This window comes from Carassius auratus, unplaced genomic scaffold, assembly GCF_003368295.1.
Source record: "Carassius auratus strain Wakin unplaced genomic scaffold, ASM336829v1 scaf_tig00003277, whole genome shotgun sequence".
NCBI lineage: Eukaryota > Metazoa > Chordata > Actinopteri > Cypriniformes > Cyprinidae > Carassius > Carassius auratus.
The window spans coordinates 8,561-29,511 of record NW_020523511.1 but is presented as its reverse complement, the minus strand read 5'-3'; the positions used below and the strand labels follow the sequence as shown (position 1 = coordinate 29,511).

General features: G+C 42.3%; 2 long non-coding RNA genes across 2 annotated transcripts; both read right to left on the bottom strand.

Annotated features, from left to right (window-relative positions):
* Positions 1-4,211: 4,211 nt before the first annotated feature.
* Positions 4,212-5,644, bottom strand: LOC113070179 (uncharacterized). Its single transcript, XR_003279870.1, has 3 exons — positions 5,600-5,644; positions 4,675-4,745; positions 4,212-4,566 (listed from the first exon to the last, which is right to left on the bottom strand). It is a non-coding gene; the product is annotated as an uncharacterized LOC113070179 (long non-coding RNA).
* A 1,654-nt stretch (positions 5,645-7,298) lies between these two features.
* LOC113070178 (uncharacterized) lies at positions 7,299-10,489 on the bottom strand. Its single transcript, XR_003279869.1, has 3 exons — positions 9,900-10,489; positions 8,975-9,045; positions 7,299-8,867 (listed from the first exon to the last, which is right to left on the bottom strand). It is a non-coding gene; the product is annotated as an uncharacterized LOC113070178 (long non-coding RNA).
* Positions 10,490-20,951: the final 10,462 nt, after the last annotated feature.

Sequence of the window (20,951 nt, the reverse complement as noted above, 5' to 3'; positions counted from 1 at the left end):
AAACATCAAAAGAGTTCAATAAACATTTTAGTGAGACAGTTTGGTCCTACATGAATGGGAACCTCGCCAAAGTCGACCGTTATATACAGACTCCCCAAGACGCCATTGCACTATGTGCAGTTTTGTTCTCTGAAGTGATCAGGTATCCTGACATGTTTTTTCACAACATCCTCCTGATGCAGCACTTGAAATCATGGGAAGAGTTTCATGACAATCATCCCATGCTGACGGGGGGATCATGGAAAGGTGGATCTAGCGAGCCGGGCCAAGTGATTCCTCCTGAAAAAGTTCAACGGAGAGAAGAAAAAAACCTCTTCAGTTGTGTCAAGAAAATGATGAGGGATAAGAGGAACTCTATTCCACAGTGCTCCTGAAAACTGTTGTTACCTGAACTGATAACTGATGTTGGCCTACACGAAGGACATCACTGGCCCTTGCTGGATCCTCTTCAGTTTGCCTACAGAGAAAACAGATCTGTGGTTGATGCAGTCGACATGGGACTGCATGACATCCTGCAACACTTGGACAGATCTGGGAATTACGCAAGGATCCTATGTATGTTTGTCAGTTGAAGCTCCTGTCGTCAAGTCAGGTTCCTTGTGTGTGTACATATACTTGGTAATAAAGCTCTTCTGAATCTGATTCTGACCTTTGTTTTATTTCTCTGTCTGTAAATCCCTTTGTCATTTTTCTGCACTCGAAGCTCCTGTCATCAAGACAGATATTTGGTTTCATAAACATGTCTTGGTGACATTGTGTGATTGTCAACCTTTTCTACCATAGAGGTAAAGATGACATTTTACATTTTAATCATCATTTACATTTGTAGAATCATTTAGAAGAAACATTTTTTAAATACCTCATTGAATCCCGTTCTTTCAGATTCTCACCTTCAGTTCTACAGCGCTTGATAAAACGCGGATTAAAAGAACAAGAAAGAAAAGGTTTTTTTCTCTCTCTTTTTTATATATTAGGCTACTGAACAATATTTCGACTCTAAGTGAAAATCACCGAACATGATTTCTCAAATAAAATCTCAAAAGTCACGAACATGAAAAAAATCTCAAAAAGTCATGAACAAAAAATAAAAATATGGAAGGTCGTGAGAATGAACAAATTCTCAAAAAAGCATGAAACTGAATAAAAAACAGGGAAAGTCATGATAATAAATAAAATCTCAAAAGTCACAAATATGAATCAAATCTCGAAAAGTCATGAAAATCAATAAAACTGGGAAAGTAACGAAAATCAATCTAATTAATCATCATTTAAATTTGTAGATCATAAGAAACAATTTTTTGCATACCTCATTGAATCCCGTTCTTTCAGATTCTCACCTTCAGTTCGACAGCGCTTGATAAAAACACAGATAAAAGAACAAGAAAGAAAAGTTGTTTTTATTTCTTTGTATTAGGCTACTGAACAAGATTTTGCTCCAAATGAAAATACCCGAACATGATTTCTCAAAAAAGACACCAAAAAGAATAAAAACAGGGAAAGTCATGACAAAAAAAATCTCAATAAGTCACGAACATGAAAAAACATCTCCAAAAGTCATGAAAATGAATAAAAACTGGGAAAGTAACGAAACTGAACAAGTACAAGTAAGATAAACCATTTATAAATCACGCTGTTCAAGTGTAACATGTCGAGGAGTTGGTGCAAAGAAAAACGGAGAGAACCGTAGCCGCTGAGTTGAGATTCGGCTTTCGCTTTGCTTTCACCGGGAGCGCGTTTCCCGCATAAAGACGCGGCTCGCCGCTCGTCCACCACAGTACGACGCGTCCCTGCAGGGGAAATGAACGATTTAGTGAACACTGTTTCCTGAAACTGTACTTTGACACAGATCCGTGGTTTGATCCACATGGGTCCAAACGTAGAGCTGCCATGATGACGTTCCTCTGGGGGTGGAGTAATAACTTCCGCTTTAGGTTTGCATTGACGCTGAAAAGCCGTTTATTGACACAGATCCCGGACAGCAAGCCACCAGTAATGTTAAATCAGCGTGTCAACGCAACTACTTTGAATTAAAGTGACAAAGTCATGCTGGTTCCATATCACTTTGGCACCCGCAATTAATGCTGAAACAAATTTGAGATTTCCACAGAAAATCATGAAAATGTAATTGAATCAACATAATGAAGTGAAGATGATCATCACTATTTCCAAGTTTGGGGAAAACCTTTTAAAGACAAGAAGACATATTTTCAACAGTATAGAGTCACTTTATTTCTTTGGGAAAAGTTAAACAGTCAATGACAAAAGATCAGTCTTTAGAAAATAAAAGTGGGCCAAAAGCAATACAATCTTTCTAAATGAAGGGTTGTGAGTTCGAGTCTCGGGCCGGCAGGAATTGTAGGTGGGGGAGTGCATGTACAGTGCTCTATCAGCCCTCAATACCACGACTGAGGTGCCCTTGAGCAAGGAACCGAACCCCCAACTGCTCCCCGGGCGCCGCAGCGTAAATGATGCCCACTGCTCCGGGTGTGTTCACGGTGTGTGTGTGAGCACTTTGGATGGCTTAAAAGCAGAGCACGAATTCCGAGTATGGTTACCATACTTGGCTGTATGTCACGTCACTTTTTCACTTTAAAAAATGATTAGTTACAGGAGTCTGATATCGGAGGACAAGCGGACCAGTGGTTCAAGTATTAAAAAGTTAGCTCACATCAGACTGCTGCCTCTTTTCCTTTGGTTTCTCTGAAATCTAAAAAAGAGGGCATGAAGTCGCCTGAGGAGAGCAAATTAAATTCAGCTGTCATACATACGTTCAAAATACAAAATAATGAATGAATAACCAGACCTATCATAGTGTTAACTACAGAACAACACTTCTGTTAACGGTTGGCGATGATAGTCTAGTGGTTAACGCGCTAACATGTGCTGCAGCGCCACTTCTTAAACCTCGAGATCGAATCCCGGCTTTCGACAATTTAGTTTCCAGTCCCCCTCTCTTTCTTGTCCTGTCTAAAAGCATGAAAAAGGCCTGAAATAAAATGACTGCGTCCCCTGAACATGAGTTCGGGCAAGTGGACCGAACAAGATTTCGAACCAAGAATATTTCGATTATTAATGATAACCCCTAAACAATAAGTGGGCTAAATGAGAACTGTCCCACTGACCGAACAAGATTACGACTGTAAGTGATAAAGACTGAAGAATATTTCAACTATTAATGATAACCACTGAACAATACTTAGACTAAATGAAAACTTCCCCATTGACCAAAAAAGATTACGGCTATAACTGATGAAGACTGAAGAAGATTTCAACTATTAATGATAAATAACTGAACAATACTTAGACTAAATGAGAACTGTCCCACTGACTGAACAAGATTACGACTGTAAGTGATAAAGACTGAAGAATATTTCGATTATTAATGATAACCCCTAAACAATAAGTGGGCTAAATGAGAACTGTCCCACTGGCCGAACAAGATTACGACTGTAAGTGATGAAGACTGAAGAAGATTTAAACTATTAATCATAACCACTGAACAATACTTAAACTAAATGAGAACTGTCCCACTGACTGAACAAGATTACGACTGTAAGTGATAAAGACTGAAGAATATTTCAACTATTAATGATAACCACTGAACAATATTTGGATAAAGACTGAAGAATATTTCAACTATTAATGATAACCACTGAACAATACTTAGACTAAATGAGAACTTCCCCATTGACCAAACAAGATTACGGCTATAACTGATGAAGACTGAAGAAGATTTCAACTATTAATGATAACCACTGAACAATACTTGGGCCAAATCTCGGCTACTGCTTCTGAAGAAATATCTGCGCACGTCTCTGTATTTGGCATTCATGCAGTCCAGGTTCGAGGGGAACGACAACAAGCTAGAAGTCCTTCTGTCCTTCCATCCGGAGAAGATGAAAGAGAAGAACTTTCTGAGCGACGGTATTGATATATTTCATCTAAGGACAAATGTTGGAAGTCCCTCTGCAAAAATGCTGGATGGAGCGTCTAAAGTGTACACCTCCTGGGAAGGGTGTTCTGCTGCAACAATTCAAGACATTCCCCAGGACTCAGTCGCTGACAACATATGGCGAGCACCGATCAGAATAACAAGTTTTCCTCATTATGCTGCAATAATATGTTTTCTCATTAAATCTTGGGATAAAAAGGACATGAGGGCCACTGACTTTTTAGTTGGTAAATTCACGATACAGATGCGTCCAAACAATCTGTACTGTCGTCCAATCAAAAAAGATGAGCAAGACATGCATCTTTCAGACAAAAGACTTTGTTATGCAACACTGAAAACATCAAAAGAGTTCAATAAACATTTTAGTGAGACAGTTTGGTCCTACATGAATGGGAACCTCGCCAAAGTCGACCGTTATATACAGACTCCCCAAGACGCCATTGCACTATGTGCAGTTTTGTTCTCTGAAGTGATCAGGTATCCTGACATGTTTTTTCACAACATCCTCCTGATGCAGCACTTGAAATCATGGGAAGAGTTTCATGACAATCATCCCATGCTGACGGGGGGATCATGGAAAGGTGGATCTAGCGAGCCGGGCCAAGTGATTCCTCCTGAAAAAGTTCAACGGAGAGAAGAAAAAAACCTCTTCAGTTGTGTCAAGAAAATGATGAGGGATAAGAGGAACTCTATTCCACAGTGCTCCTGAAAACTGTTGTTACCTGAACTGATAACTGATGTTGGCCTACACGAAGGACATCACTGGCCCCTTGCTGGATCCTCTTCAGTTTGCCTACAGAGAAAACAGATCTGTGGTTGATGCAGTCGACATGGGACTGCATGACATCCTGCAACACTTGGACAGATCTGGGAATTACGCAAGGATCCTATGTATGTTTGTCAGTTGAAGCTCCTGTCGTCAAGTCAGGTTCCTTGTGTGTGTAAATATACTTGGTAATAAAGCTCTTCTGAATCTGATTCTGACCTTTGTTTTATTTCTCTGTCTGTAAATCCCTTTGTCATTTTTCTGCACTCGAAGCTCCTGTCATCAAGACAGATATTTGGTTTCATAAACATGTCTTGGTGACATTGTGTGATTGTCAACCTTTTCTACCATAGAGGTAAAGATGACATTTTACATTTTAATCATCATTTACATTTGTAGAATCATTTAGAAGAAACATTTTTTAAATACCTCATTGAATCCCGTTCTTTCAGATTCTCACCTTCAGTTCTACAGCGCTTGATAAAACGCGGATTAAAAGAACAAGAAAGAAAAGTTTTTTTTCTCTCTCTTTTTTATATATATTAGGCTACTGAACAATATTTCGACTCTAAGTGAAAATCACCGAACATGATTTCTCAAATAAAATCTCAAAAGTCACGAACATGAAAAAAATCTCAAAAAGTCATGAACAAAAAATAAAAATATGGAAGGTCGTGAGAATGAACAAATTCTCAAAAAAGCATGAAACTGAATAAAAAACAGGGAAAGTCATGATAATAAATAAAATCTCAAAAGTCACAAATATGAATCAAATCTCGAAAAGTCATGAAAATCAATAAAAACTGGGAAAGTAACGAAAATCAATCTAATTAATCATCATTTAAATTTGTAGAATCATTAAGAAACAATTTTTTGCATACCTCATTGAATCCCGTTCTTTCAGATTCTCACCTTCAGTTCGACAGTGCTTGATAAAAACACAGATTAAAAGAACAAGAAAGAAAAGTTGTTTTTATTTCTTGTATTAGGCTACTGAACAAGATTTTGGCTCCAAATGAAAATACCCGAACATGATTTCTCAAAAAGACACCAAAAAGAATAAAAACAGGGAAAGTCATGACAAAAAAAATCTCAATAAGTCACGAACATGAAAAACATCTCCAAAAGTCATGAAAATGAATAAAAACTGGGAAAGTAACGAAACTGAACAAGTACAAGTAAGATAAACCATTTATAAATCACGCTGTTCAAGTGTAACATGTCGAGGAGTTGGTGCAAAGAAAAACGGAGAGAACCGTAGCCGCTGAGTTGAGATTCGCTTTCGCTTTGCTTTCACCGGGAGCGCGTTTCCCGCATAAAGACGCGGCTCGCCGCTCGTCCACCACAGTACGACGCGTCCCTGCAGGGGAAATAAACGATTTAGTGAACACTGTTTCCTGAAACTGTACTTTGACACAGATCCGTGGTTTGATCCACATGGGTCCAAACGTAGAGCTGCCATGATGACGTTCCTCTGGGGGTGGAGTAATAACTTCCGCTTTAGGTTTGCATTGACGCTGAAAAGCCGTTTATTGACACAGATCCCGGACAGCAAGCCACCAGTAATGTTAAATCAGCGTGTCAACGCCAACTACTTTGAATTAAAGTGACAAAGTCATGCTGGTTCCATATCACTTTGGCACCCGCAATTAATGCTGAAACAAATTTGAGATTTCCACAGAAAATCATGAAAATGTAATTGAATCAACATAATGAAGTGAAGATGATTCATCACTATTTCCAAGTTTGGGGAAAACCTTTTAAAGACAAGAAGACATATTTTCAACAGTAGCCTATAGAGTCACTTTATTTCTTTTGGAAAAGTTAAACAGTCAATGACAAAAAGATCAGTCTTTAGAAAATAAAAGTGGGCCAAAAGCAATACAATCTTTCTAAATGAAGGGTTGTGAGTTCGAGTCTCGGGCCGGCAGGAATTGTAGGTGGGGGGAGTGCATGTACAGTGCTCTATCAGCCCTCAATACCACGACTGAGGTGCCCTTGAGCAAGGCACCGAAGCCCCAACTGCTCCCCGGGCGCCGCAGCGTAAATGATGCCCACTGCTCCGGGTGTGTTCACGGTGTGTGTGTGAGCACTTTGGATGGCTTAAAAGCAGAGCACGAATTCCGAGTATGGGTTACCATACTTGGCTGTATGTCACGTCACTTTTTCACTTTAAAAAATGATTAGTTACAGGAGTCTGATATCGGAGGACAAGCGGACCAGTGGTTCAAGTATTAAAAAGTTAGCTCACATCAGACTGCTGCCTCTTTTCCTTTGGTTTCTCTGAAATCTAAAAAAGAGGGCATGAAGTCGCCTGAGGAGAGCAAATTAAATTCAGCTGTCATACATACGGTCAAAATACAAAATAATGAATGAATAACCAGACCTATCATAGTGTTAACTACAGAACAACACTTCTGTTAACGGTTGGCGATGATAGTCTAGTGGTTAACGCGCTAACATGTGCTGCAGTGCCACTTCTTAAACCTCGAGATCGAATCCCGTCTTTCGACAATTTAGTTTCCAGTCCCCCTCTCTTTCTTGTCCTGTCTAAAAGCATGAAAAAGGCTTGAAATAAAATGACTGCGTCCCCTGAACATGAGTTCGGGCAAGTGGACCGAACAAGATTTCGAACCAAGAATATTTCGATTATTAATGATAACCCCTAAACAATAAGTGGGCTAAATGAGAACTGTCCCACTGACCGAACAAGATTACGACTGTAAGTGATAAAGACTGAAGAATATTTCAACTATTAATGATAACCACTGAACAATACTTAGACTAAATGAAAACTTCCCCATTGACCAAAAAAGATTACGGCTATAACTGATGAAGACTGAAGAAGATTTCAACTATTAATGATAAATAACTGAACAATACTTAGACTAAATGAGAACTGTCCCACTGACTGAACAAGATTACGACTGTAAGTGATAAAGACTGAAGAATATTTCGATTATTAATGATAACCCCTAAACAATAAGTGGGCTAAATGAGAACTGTCCCACTGGCCGAACAAGATTACGACTGTAAGTGATGAAGACTGAAGAAGATTTAAACTATTAATCATAACCACTGAACAATACTTAAACTAAATGAGAACTGTCCCACTGACTGAACAAGATTACGACTGTAAGTGATAAAGACTGAAGAATATTTCAACTATTAATGATAACCACTGAACAATATTTGGATAAAGACTGAAGAATATTTCAACTATTAATGATAACCACTGAACAATACTTAGACTAAATGAGAACTTCCCCATTGACCAAACAAGATTACGGCTATAACTGATGAAGACTGAAGAAGATTTCAACTATTAATGATAACCACTGAACAATACTTGGGCCAAATCTCGGCTACTGCTTCTGAAGAAATATCTGCGCACGTCTCTGTATTTGGCATTCATGCAGTCCAGGTTCGAGGGGAACGACAACAAGCTAGAAGTCCTTCTGTCCTTCCATCCGGAGAAGATGAAAGAGAAGAACTTTCTGAGCGACGGTATTGATATATTTCATCTAAGGACAAATGTTGGAAGTCCCTCTGCAAAAATGCTGGATGGAGCGTCTAAAGTGTACACCTCCTGGGAAGGGTGTTCTGCTGCAACAATTCAAGACATTCCCCAGGACTCAGTCGCTGACAACATATGGCGAGCACCGATCAGAATAACAAGTTTTCCTCATTATGCTGCAATAATATGTTTTCTCATTAAATCTTGGGATAAAAAGGACATGAGGGCCACTGACTTTTTAGTTGGTAAATTCACGATACAGATGCGACCAAACAATCTGTACTGTCGTCCAATCAAAAAAGATGAGCAAGACATGCATCTTTCAGACAAAAGACTTTGTTATGCAACACTGAAAACATCAAAAGAGTTCAATAAACATTTTAGTGAGACAGTTTGGTCCTACATGAATGGGAACCTCGCCAAAGTCGACCGTTATATACAGACTCCCCAAGACGCCATTGCACTATGTGCAGTTTTGTTCTCTGAAGTGATCAGGTATCCTGACATGTTTTTTCACAACATCCTCCTGATGCAGCACTTGAAATCATGGGAAGAGTTTCATGACAATCATCCCATGCTGACGGGGGGATCATGGAAAGGTGGATCTAGCGAGCCGGGCCAAGTGATTCCTCCTGAAAAAGTTCAACGGAGAGAAGAAAAAACCTCTTCAGTTGTGTCAAGAAAATGATGAGGGATAAGAGGAACTCTATTCCACAGTGCTCCTGAAAACTGTTGTTACCTGAACTGATAACTGATGTTGGCCTACACGAAGGACATCACTGGCCCCTTGCTGGATCCTCTTCAGTTTGCCTACAGAGAAAACAGATCTGTGGTTGATGCAGTCGACATGGGACTGCATGACATCCTGCAACACTTGGACAGATCTGGGAATTACGCAAGGATCCTATGTATGTTTGTCAGTTGAAGCTCCTGTCGTCAAGTCAGGTTCCTTGTGTGTGTACATATACTTGGTAATAAAGCTCTTCTGAATCTGATTCTGACCTTTGTTTTATTTCTCTGTCTGTAAATCCCTTTGTCATTTTTCTGCACTCGAAGCTCCTGTCATCAAGACAGATATTTGGTTTCATAAACATGTCTTGGTGACATTGTGTGATTGTCAACCTTTTCTACCATAGAGGTAAAGATGACATTTTACATTTTAATCATCATTTACATTTGTAGAATCATTTAGAAGAAACATTTTTTAAATACCTCATTGAATCCCGTTCTTTCATATTCTCACCTTCAGTTCTACAGCGCTTGATAAAACGCGGATTAAAAGAACAAGAAAGAAAAGGTTTTTTTCTCTCTCTTTTTTATATATATTAGGCTACTGAACAATATTTCGACTCTAAGTGAAAATCACCGAACATGATTTCTCAAATAAAATCTCAAAAGTCACGAACATGAAAAAAATCTCAAAAAGTCATGAACAAAAAATAAAAATATGGAAGGTCGTGAGAATGAACAAATTCTCAAAAAAGCATGAAACTGAATAAAAAACAGGGAAAGTCATGATAATAAATAAAATCTCAAAAGTCACAAATATGAATCAAATCTCGAAAAGTCATGAAAATCAATAAAAACTGGGAAAATAACGAAAATCAATCTAATTAATCATCATTTAAATTTGTAGAATCATTAAGAAACAATTTTTTGCATACCTCATTGAATCCCGTTCTTTCAGATTCTCACCTTCAGTTCGACAGCGCTTGATAAAAACACAGATTAAAAGAACAAGAAAGAAAAGTTGTTTTTATTTCTTGTATTAGGCTACTGAACAAGATTTTGGCTCCAAATGAAAATACCCGAACATGATTTCTCAAAAAGACACCAAAAAGAATAAAAACAGGGAAAGTCATGACAAAAAAAATCTCAATAAGTCACGAACATGAAAAACATCTCCAAAAGTCATGAAAATGAATAAAAACTGGGAAAGTAACGAAACTGAACAAGTACAAGTAAGATAAACCATTTATAAATCACGCTGTTCAAGTGTAACATGTCGAGGAGTTGGTGCAAAGAAAAACGGAGAGAACCGTAGCCGCTGAGTTGAGATTCGCTTTCGCTTTGCTTTCACCGGGAGCGCGTTTCCCGCATAAAGACGCGGCTCGCCGCTCGTCCACCACAGTACGACGCGTCCCTGCAGGGGAAATAAACGATTTAGTGAACACTGTTTCCTGAAACTGTACTTTGACACAGATCCGTGGTTTGATCCACATGGGTCCAAACGTAGAGCTGCCATGATGACGTTCCTCTGGGGGTGGAGTAATAACTTCCGCTTTAGGTTTGCATTGACGCTGAAAAGCCGTTTCACTAGTTCACGCTTACATATAATTAGCTGAGGTATGGTATGCGTATTTGGCGTGCTGTCCGGGGAAGGGCTCCGAGCTCGGGAATTGCCCGAACCTAGAGTACCCCCCCTTCCCCGTATATTGTAAAGTGAACTTGAAGTGAGGAGATGGGGTGGAGGAGGGATGCTGATAAACCGTCAATGGATAGAGGTAAGTCAGCGGTATTTATACTGTGGGATTGATTACTTGATTGTGGTCCACCTGTGATGATTAGGCTAAGTATCTGACGCGCTCCTCCCGAATCTTCATTGATAATTACATTTCACTAGTTCACGCTTACATATAATTAGCTGAGGTATGGTATGCGTATTTGGCGTGCTGTCCGGGGAAGGGCTCCGAGCTCGGGAATTGCCCGAACCTAGAGTACCCCCCAAAAAGGCAAATGTAGAAGAGGACAGCCGCCAGTTTAAAGAATGCCCCCCAAAAAAGCAGAGTACTGGCGGGGGCTGATTTGGTTTCTGAGAAGTCATCTCGTTGGCAGGCTGGAAGGGCCTACGTACTCCGGAGGGAGCGACTTGGGAGTTGGGAGAGTAGGCCCTACCAGCTGCAGCTAGTGAACTACGTGGTTGTTGGCGCCCGGTCGGTAAGGCTCGGGCCGATGCTCAACTGGAGCTTTTTGGCGTTGGAACGGTGAGCCCTACCGGCCGATGAGGAGGAGCAGCGTGGTTGTGGTGCCCGACCGGGAGGACCCGAGTTGCCTCGACCGGAATAGGTCACGGTGTCGGCGTACGGGCCCTACTGGCTGATAGCCCCTGCTATTCAGTGGGTGAAGGGCCTAACGCTGACCGAGAGGGCCCATGAAGCCTCCGTCAGGAGATTGAGACTCAGGATGACGGACGTCTGGGTCCTCTCGGTTTGGCAGATAAAAAGCTTTTGGGCTAGCCGACAAGGAGGACTCTGGCAACATCCGAAGGGAGATCCCGACTCACGGCATCGGATGGATGAGACTCACTTGCGGCTGGCAAGCATAGGCCCGTCCGGGAGACTCTCGCCAGACGTCTGAAGGGAGCACACGCGACAGACGGGTAAGCCTCGGCGGACGGGGAGGGTTGGAAAGGAAAACCCGACTGGGAGGACTCTCGCAGCATCCGATGGGGCCTCTAACTCAGAACATCGAACGGGTAAGCCTCGCCAGACGGGGTTAAAAGATGTGAGAATAGCTGAGGGTAGCTTTTTTTTTTTTTTTTTTTTTTTTGCAGGATTTGGCTCAGGATTGAGAGGACGAGGCTCGTAGCGTCGGACGGTTAAGCCTCGCCTACCGTCAAATGGAAAGGTAAGTTGCGTGGCCGAGAGACTGTTACCGACGTCCGAAGGGAGCACACGCATCGAACGGGTAAGCCTCGCCGACCGTAGAGTGGAAACGTAAAGCAAGTCTGTCCAGGAGGCTCTCGCCAGCGTCCGAAGGGAGCACACACATCGAACAGGTAAGCCTCGCTGACCATAGAAAAGGAAAAGGTAAGGTTGTCTAACCGGGAGGCTCTCGCCGGCGTCCGAAGGGAGCACACGCATCGAACGGGTAAGCCTCTCCGGATGGCGGACAGAAAAGGTAACGATAGGTGGCCAGGAGGCTCTTGCCAGCGTGCGGCGGGGACAAAACTGGGTGAGCCTCGCAGGCCGTAGGATGGAAAAGGTAAGTTTGTGTGGTCGTTAGGCTGTCGTCAGCGTTTTAAGGGAGTTTGCTACTCCCGGCAAGAGACGGGTTAGCCTTGGAGACCATAGGAAGGAAGGAGAGTTTATTGTGTGTTTGGTACTTGCAGCATTTGAACAGCTTGCTTGTAGGTTTGTAACCTAAACCACGCGGTAAGGTCGTGGTTGGCTGGCCAGGAGGCTGTCGCCAGCGTCCGATGGGAGCACTCGCATCGGACGGGTAAGCCTCACTGGCCGAGGGTGGAAAAGGTCAGGTTGTCTAGCCGGGAGGCTCAGACCGACGTCCGATAGGAGCTTAGCTCCAGGAATCGAACGGGTAAACCTCTCTGGCTGAAGGACGGAAAAGGTTGTCCGGCCGGGAGGCTCTTACCTTCGTCCGACAGGAGCTTAGCTCCCGGATAGAACGGTTAAGCCTCGCTGGCCAAAGGACGGAAAATGTAAGGTTGTCTAGCCGGGAAGCTCTCACCTACATTCAATGGGAGCCCTGACTCCATGCATTGGATGGGTAAACCTCTCCGTACGTAAGACAGAATGGCAAAGCAGGTAGCCGGGGGCTTTCACCTACGTCTGAAGGGAGTGTGAGCTCCTGGCAACAAACGGGTAAGCCTTGCTGGCCGCAGAATGGAAAAGGTGAGGTTGTCTGGCCGGGAGGCTCTCGTCAGCATCCGATGGGAGCTCAAGCTCTTGGCATCGAAGAGAGAAGCCTTGCCGGCCATAGGATTGAAAAAAGGTAAGGTTATCTGGTCGGGAGGCTATGGCCAGCATCCGGTGTCTTTTTATTTATTATTTATTTATTTATTTATTTTCTATATTTATTTGTATTTTCATTTATTATATTTATTAAAATTTGCGACACCAGATGGGTAGAGAGCAGCCTAAAGAGAGCAGCCCAAAAAATGGAGCGCAGCTGGAGGAAAACAAAACTAGAGGTATTTCGTATTGCTTGGCGGGAAAGTAGCATATCCTACCGAAAAGCATTAAAAACTGCTAGATCTGATTACTTTTCTTCTCTTTTAGAAGAAAACAAACATAACCCCAGGTATTTATTCAATACAGTGGCTAAATTAACGAAAAATAAAGCCTCAACAAGTGTTGACATTTCCCAACACCACAGCAGTAATGACTTTATGAACTACTTTACTTCTAAAATCGATACTATTAGAGATAAAATTGCAACCATTCAGCCGTCAGCTACAGTTTCGCATCAGACAGTGCACTATAGACCCCCTGAGGAACAGTTCCACTCATTCTCTACTATAGGAGAGGAAGAATTGTATAAACTTGTTAAATCATCTAAACTTACAACATGTATGTTAGACCCTATACCATCTAAGCTCTTAAAAGAGGTGCTTCCAGAAGTCATAGGTCCTCTTCTGACTATTATTAATTCCTCATTGTTATTAGGACATGTCCCCAAAACCTTCAAACTGGCTGTTATTAAGCCTCTCATAAAAAAGCCACAACTTGACCCCAGAGAACTAGTTAATTATAGACCAATCTCGAATCTCCCTTTTCTGTCCAAGATACTAGAAAATGTGGTATCCTCACAATTATATTCTTTCTTAGAGAAAAATGGTATATGTGAGGATTTCCAGTCAGGATTTAGACCGTATCATAGTACTGAGACTGCTCTCCTTAGAGTTACAAATGATCTGCTCTTATCATCTGATCGTGGGTGTATCTCTCTATTAGTTTTATTGGATCTTAGTGCTGCGTTTGACACAATTGACCACAACATTCTTTTGCATAGACTTGAACACTTTGTTGGCATCAGTGGAAGTGCATTAGCATGGTTTAAATCGTACTTATATGACCGCCATCAGTTCGTAGCAGTGAATGAAGATATATCATATCGATCACAAGTGCAGTATGGAGTACCTCAAGGCTCAGTTCTAGGGCCGCTACTCTTCACGCTTTATATGTTACCCTTGGGAGATATCATCAGGAAACATGGTGTTAGCTTTCACTGTTATGCTGATGATACGCAGCTCTATATTTCCTCGCAGCCCGGTGAAACACACCAATTTGAAAAACTAATGGAATGCATAGTCGATATAAAAAATTGGATGACGAGTAATTTCTTACTGCTAAATTCAGAAAAAACAGAGGTGTTAATCATAGGGCCTAAAAACTCTACTTGTAATAACCTAGAACACTGTCTAAGACTTGATGGTTGCTCTGTCAATTCTTCGTCATCAGTTAGGAACCTAGGTGTGCTACTTGATCGCAATCTTTCCTTAGAAAGCCACGTTTCTAGCATTTGTAAAACTGCATTTTTCCATCTCAAAATATATCTAAATTACGGCATATGCTCTCAATGTCAAATGCAGAAATGTTAATCCATGCATTTATGACTTCAAGGTTAGACTACTGTAATGCTTTATTGGGTGGTTGTTCTGCACGCTTAGTAAACAAACTACAGCTAGTCCAAAATGCAGCAGCAAGAGTTCTTACTAGAACCAGGAAGTATGACCATATTAGCCCGGTCCTGTCCACACTGCACTGGCTCCCTATCAAACATCGTATAGATTTTAAAATATTGCTTATTACTTATAAAGCCCTGAATGGTTTAGCACCTCAGTATTTGAATGAGCTCCTTTTACATTATACTCCTCTACGTCCGCTACGTTCTCAAAACTCAGGCAATTTGATAATACCTAGAATATCAAAATCAACTGCGGGCGGCAGATCCTTTTCCTATTTGGCGCCTAAACTCTGGAATAACCTACCTAACATTGTTCGGGAGGCAGACACACTCTTGCAGTTTAAATCTAGATTAAAGACCCATCTCTTTAACCTGGCATACACATAACATACTAATATGCTTTTAATATCCAAATCCGTTAAAGGATTTTTAGGCTGCATTAATTAGGTAAACTGGAACCGGAACACTTCACATAACTCCGTACTTTCTACATCATTAGAAGAATGGCATCTACGCTAATATTTGTCTGTTTCTCTCTTGTTCCGAGGTCACCGTGGCCACCAGATCCAGTCTGTGTCCACATCAGAGGGTCACTGCAGTCACCCGGATCCAGTACGTATCCAGACCAGATGGTGGATCAGCACCTAGAAAGGACCTCTACTGCCCTGAAAGACAGCGGAGACCAGGACAACTAGAGCCCCAGATACAGATCCCCTGTAAAGACCTTGTCTCAGAGGAGCACCAGGACAAGACCACAGGAAACAGATGATTCTTCTGCACAATCTGACTTTGCTGCAGCCTGGAATTGAACTACTGGTTTCGTCTGGTCAGAGGAGAACTGGCCCCCAACTGAGCCTGGTTTCTCCCAAGGTTTTTTTCTCCATTCTGTCACTGATGGAGTTTCGGTTCCTTGCCGCTGTCGCCTCTGGCTTGCTTAGTTGGGGTCACTTCATCTACAGCGATATCGTTGACTTGATTGCAAATTAAAACAGACACTATTTCAACTGAACAGAGATGACATCAATGAATTCAATGATGAACTGCCTTTAACTATCATTTTGCATTATTGAGACACTGTTTTCCAAATGAATGTTGTTCAGTGCTTTGGCGCAATGTATTTTGTTTAAAGCACTATATAAATAAAGGTGATTGATTGATTGATTGATTGGTAGTCTCTCCAGCCATCGGAGGGAAAATTGAGATTGTTTTATCTGCGAAGAGCCCGTTAGTGTTCGGCGAAAGCGTAACTTGCGGTATTGAATGGGTACATCTTGCCATCGAAGGGAAAATTTATTTGGGCTGCAATGTACTCATTGGTGTTCGATAGGTAAATGTCGCTTTTTTTTTTTTTTTTTTTGGCTTTTTTAATCGGGTAAGCTTCGCTGGTGGTTGGATGGAAAGTCCAAGATTGATTAAGTGGGAAAGCATCTGGCAGGATTTGAATATTTGCGTTGTCAAACGAGTAAGCTTTGCTGATAGTTGAATGGAGAAGGCAAAGGTTGGTTCAACCGGGAGCCCTCTTGCAGCGCCTGGCAGGGAGTTTGATACTAAGGATGATTTATAATAGTTGAATGGAGAAGGCAAAGGTTGGTTCAACCGGGAGCCCTCTTGCAGCGCCTGGCAGGGAGTTCGATACTAAGGATGATTTATTTGTCTACGAGGGTAGACGCTGTGAGGCTTACTTGAATAATTGTTTAGCAAATCCAATGAGCTGCTTCCGATAATGAGTCCGAAAAATCTTGGTGCAGTCATAGTATCCGAAATTAAGCGTGCAAAAATAAATTAGGATTTCCTGTGCCAGTGTACCCCAAATAGGTGCCATGTATCGGCGATGTGGTCATTGTCAGCACGTGAGATCGATGGTACATATCGACGATGTAATCGTGCATGGGTGGAGTAAGAGAAAGATTCTTTATACTGTCTGAGCTTACTATTTACCATTTTGACCATGCAGGTGCACGAAAAGAGCCTATGGAATCGCCCATAATCAAAAAAAATATATACTTTCGGACGTACTGATATACTGGTATTAAGTATAAATACTATATTTAAATACTGCTAGTTCATGTAGTCGGCACTACGATCATCTCGCTTGTCCAGTGAATTTTTTTTTTTTTTTTTATAAACCTGCGGGCTCACATCGTCCTTTGAGGGCACGGGCGAGCGGGAAATGCAGTGCTGAGATGGGATAACGGAGCGGTTTGATAGCCGAATTAAGGTAGGCCGCCTAATGATTATTATAAAAAACGTTGGTTGGAGAATGGGCCTAATATCGTCTTGGCTATTGTCGATACATGATGCTATCACCACAACCTCGGATGCATGGCATGCCTTTAGGCGGAGGTGATGTGGTATTTTTTTTTTTAATATATATATATATATATATATATATTTAGGTGTAGGAAAGGCTCCTGCAGGAGCAGACGCTGCTACAGCAGTGGGGAGAACGAGAAAGGCTCCTGCGGGAGCAGACACTGCTACGGCAGTGTGGAAGTAGAGGAAAGGCTCCTGCGGGAGCAGACACTGCGCGGCAGTGAGGAGGTGTAGGAAGGCTCCTGCGGGAGCAGACACTGCGCGGCAGTGAGGAGGTATAGGAAGGGCTCCTGCGGGAGCAGACACTGCTGCGGTAGTGGGGAGAACGGGAAAGGCTCCTGCGGGAGCAGACACTGCTGCGGCAGTGGGGAGATACGGGAAAGGCTCCTGCGGGAGCAGACACTGCAGCGGCAGTGGGGAGATACGGGAAAGGCTCCTGCGGGAGCAGACACTGCAGCGGCGGTGGGGAGATACAGGAAAGGCTCCTGCGGGAGCAGACACTGCAGCGGCGGTGGGAGATACAGGAAAGGCTCCTGCGGGAGCAGACACTGCAGCGGCGGTGGGGAGATACAGGAAAGGCTCCTGCGGGAGCAGACACTGCATTGGCGGTGGGGAGGTGCAGGAAAGGCTCCTGCGGGAGCAGACACTGCAGCGGCGGTGGGGAGGTACAGGAAAGGCTCCTGCGGGAGCAGACACTGCTGCGGCAGTGAGGAGGTACATGAAAGGCTACTTGCTTCGGCTGCTGTAGATGTTGGCTGTGGGAAGAGTAAAAAGTGTTAGTAATATTTGATGGGGCAAGCTAAAAATGGATGGGTAGCCTACTGTGTTACCAGCTTAGCAATTTGTTGCCTGATTTGACGATTCCTCAGGCCTTGTCCACCTTATTATGTTCCTGTTGGAAAAGCATCTTTCCTCTCATTTGGCCTCCGGGCTCTTTAGACGGACTCCCGAGCGGATACGTTTGGAACGCTGTTTTCACGTTGTATTATGGACTGTGGAAACAGAGGCTTTTGGAAACGATTGAGCATGTTTAGTCTTGTAAGGCGTTGTACCGAAAGACATGATTATAGCAGTAACGTTAACCCCTTACAAGACACCCCCCATTTTTGGCATGGAGGCAGAAATTATATACCCAAAATAAAGATGTTTCTGTTCGTGATTCTTTCTGACTAGATCCATGATCAACATTTGTCCACGAGCTAACACTTTGACGTTTACCGTTCAGGAATAGGAATAGTTTTCCTGACATGATGGAAAATTAAGCACTGGAATTATGTTTTATCGAAATATTGGTCAAATATAAAAGTCTTTGGACTTCAATTGATGCGCGGTTTATCCAGATCAAGTAAGAGAGTGATGTTTAACGTGCTGTGAAAACTAAACATAGACTGGGGCCGTTGGCGATGCTTGCAGCAAATGGGTTAACAGCAGTTATGTGCTATTCGCTTCCAAGTGGTTTCTAAAGAGATTTACTTTCCAGTTTTCCGTATTACGGTCCTTAAAAGGCGATGGTAATTTTATTCACGCTTGCTATCCTGCATCAAAACACGAGGGCAGATGCGTTTTAGATCAATTTTGAGTGATCACGCCAGTGAATGGTAAAATAGGTCCCTAAATGATTTGGTCCTACCAGAAGACTTGCATGGAAATGAAAATTTTAAATTAAATAAAGCATTTAGCAGGCGCTTTTATCCAGATACTTAAGTTTTTTTTTTTTTTTTTTTTTAACTTATGTCTGTATCATTTCGGCGAGGTTAAAACGTGCTTGGTAAGGCAAATGTAACAATAATAATAATAATAATAATAATAATAATAATAATAATGCATTTTATTTGTAGGAACAAACGCCAAAAGCAATACAAAAATTCATTAAAGACAGACAGTCTTGAATAAATGTGGCTTAATCAACTTTTTAAAATCGCCCAACATAGGTGCATATCTGACGTGTAGAAGAACTACATTCCATAGCTTAGGGGCTTTATCTTTCCCCCATGGTCTTTAGCTCACATTATGGCTGGTGAAGTGAAAGAGAGTTAGTAGAGCGAAGAGAGCGTGATGGAATATCAGGACTGATGAGTTCACAAAAATACTCAGGTGCAGTCCCATGAAGTTCCTAGTATGTTAAGATAAGAATTTTAAAATCAATTCTCACGTTTACGGGAAGCCCGTGTAATTGTGAAAGAACCGGTGTAATGTGTTCGCGAGGAGAAATACAAGCGTGCGGCAGAATTTGTATATACTGAAGCTTGCTCAACGATTTAGCTGGAAGGCCTGAGAACGAGGCATTACAATAATCTAACCTAATGCCTTTGGCTTCGTGGTTAAAAAGTGGCATCATCATCCGACGGAACGGTGTATCTGTAGTCCAAATATATGCGGGATCCACACCCCGGATCAGCGGGTGGCGGCAATGCACCTTTACGTTGGTTTGCCAAAACCGCCCTAAAACACTACTAGAAGAAGACGGAACTACATCAAGACGTAGTTTAACAAAACTTTAGCCGCAAAACTGCTTTTAGATGCAACACTTTGAATGCAAACTGCCGTAAAAATCCAATGATTTCGTCTTCGCCTGGAAATGTATTATTCTGCGCCGCTAGAGGAAGCGGCCTCAAACTGCCACTCGGCCGGAACGCCGTGGTTGGATTCTTTCTGCTGCAATCCAGCGCTCGACGAGAGCTCGGTCTCGGGCGGCACGATCCTGTATCGAGCAGGCGAGCTCGGAGTTGCACGGTCTATTGGCCACGAAGTGTGGCTTGGCGAGGATAGCAGCTGTCGCGATGACGCTTAATGCTGCTCAACGGCCGTGTTTGGCTGGGTAGAAATGATCTCGGGTCCGGCAAAAGCAGCAGGTCTTATAAATCCCCTGTGTAGCACTCTTCGTTGGTACGAAAATTGGGTCTGTGATAAGGTGACTGACGAAGCGAACCAGTATGCTGATAAACCGTCAATGGATAGAGGTAAGTCAGCGGTATTTATACTGTGGGATTGATTACTTGATTGTGGTCCACCTGTGATGATTAGGCTAAGTATCTGACGCGCTCCTCCCGAATCTTCATTGATAATTACATTTATTGACACAGATCCCGGACAGCAAGCCACCAGTAATGTTAAATCAGCATGTCAACGCCAACTACTTTGAATTAAAGTGACAAAGTCATGCTGGTTCCATATCACTTTGGCACCCGCAATTAATGCTGAAACAAATTTGAGATTTCCACAGAAAATCATGAAAATGTAATTGAATCAACATAATGAAGTGAAGATGATTCATCACTATTTCCAAGTTTGGGGAAAACCTTTTAAAGACAAGAAGACATATTTTCAACAGTAGCCTATAGAGTCACTTTATTTCTTTTGGAAAAGTTAAACAGTCAATGACAAAAAGATCAGTCTTTAGAAAATAAAAGTGGGCCAAAAGCAATACAATCTTTCTAAATGAAGGGTTGTGAGTTCGAGTCTCGGGCCGGCAGGAATTGTAGGTGGGGGGAGTGCATGTACAGTGCTCTATCAGCCCTCAATACCACGACTGAGGTGCCCTTGAGCAAGGCACCGAAGCCCCAACTGCTCCCCGGGCGCCGCAGCGTAAATGATGCCCACTGCTCCGGGTGTGTTCACGGTGTGTGTGTGAGCACTTTGGATGGCTTAAAAGCAGAGCACGAATTCCGAGTATGGGTTACCATACTTGGCTGTATGTCACGTCACTTTTTCACTTTAAAAAATGATTAGTTACAGGAGTCTGATATCGGAGGACAAGCGGACCAGTGGTTCAAGTATTAAAAAGTTAGCTCACATCAGACTGCTGCCTCTTTTCCTTTGGTTTCTCTGAAATCTAAAAAAGAGGGCATGAAGTCGCCTGAGGAGAGCAAATTAAATTCAGCTGTCATACATACGGTCAAAATACAAAATAATGAATGAATAACCAGACCTATCATAGTGTTAACTACAGAACAACACTTCTGTTAACGGTTGGCGAT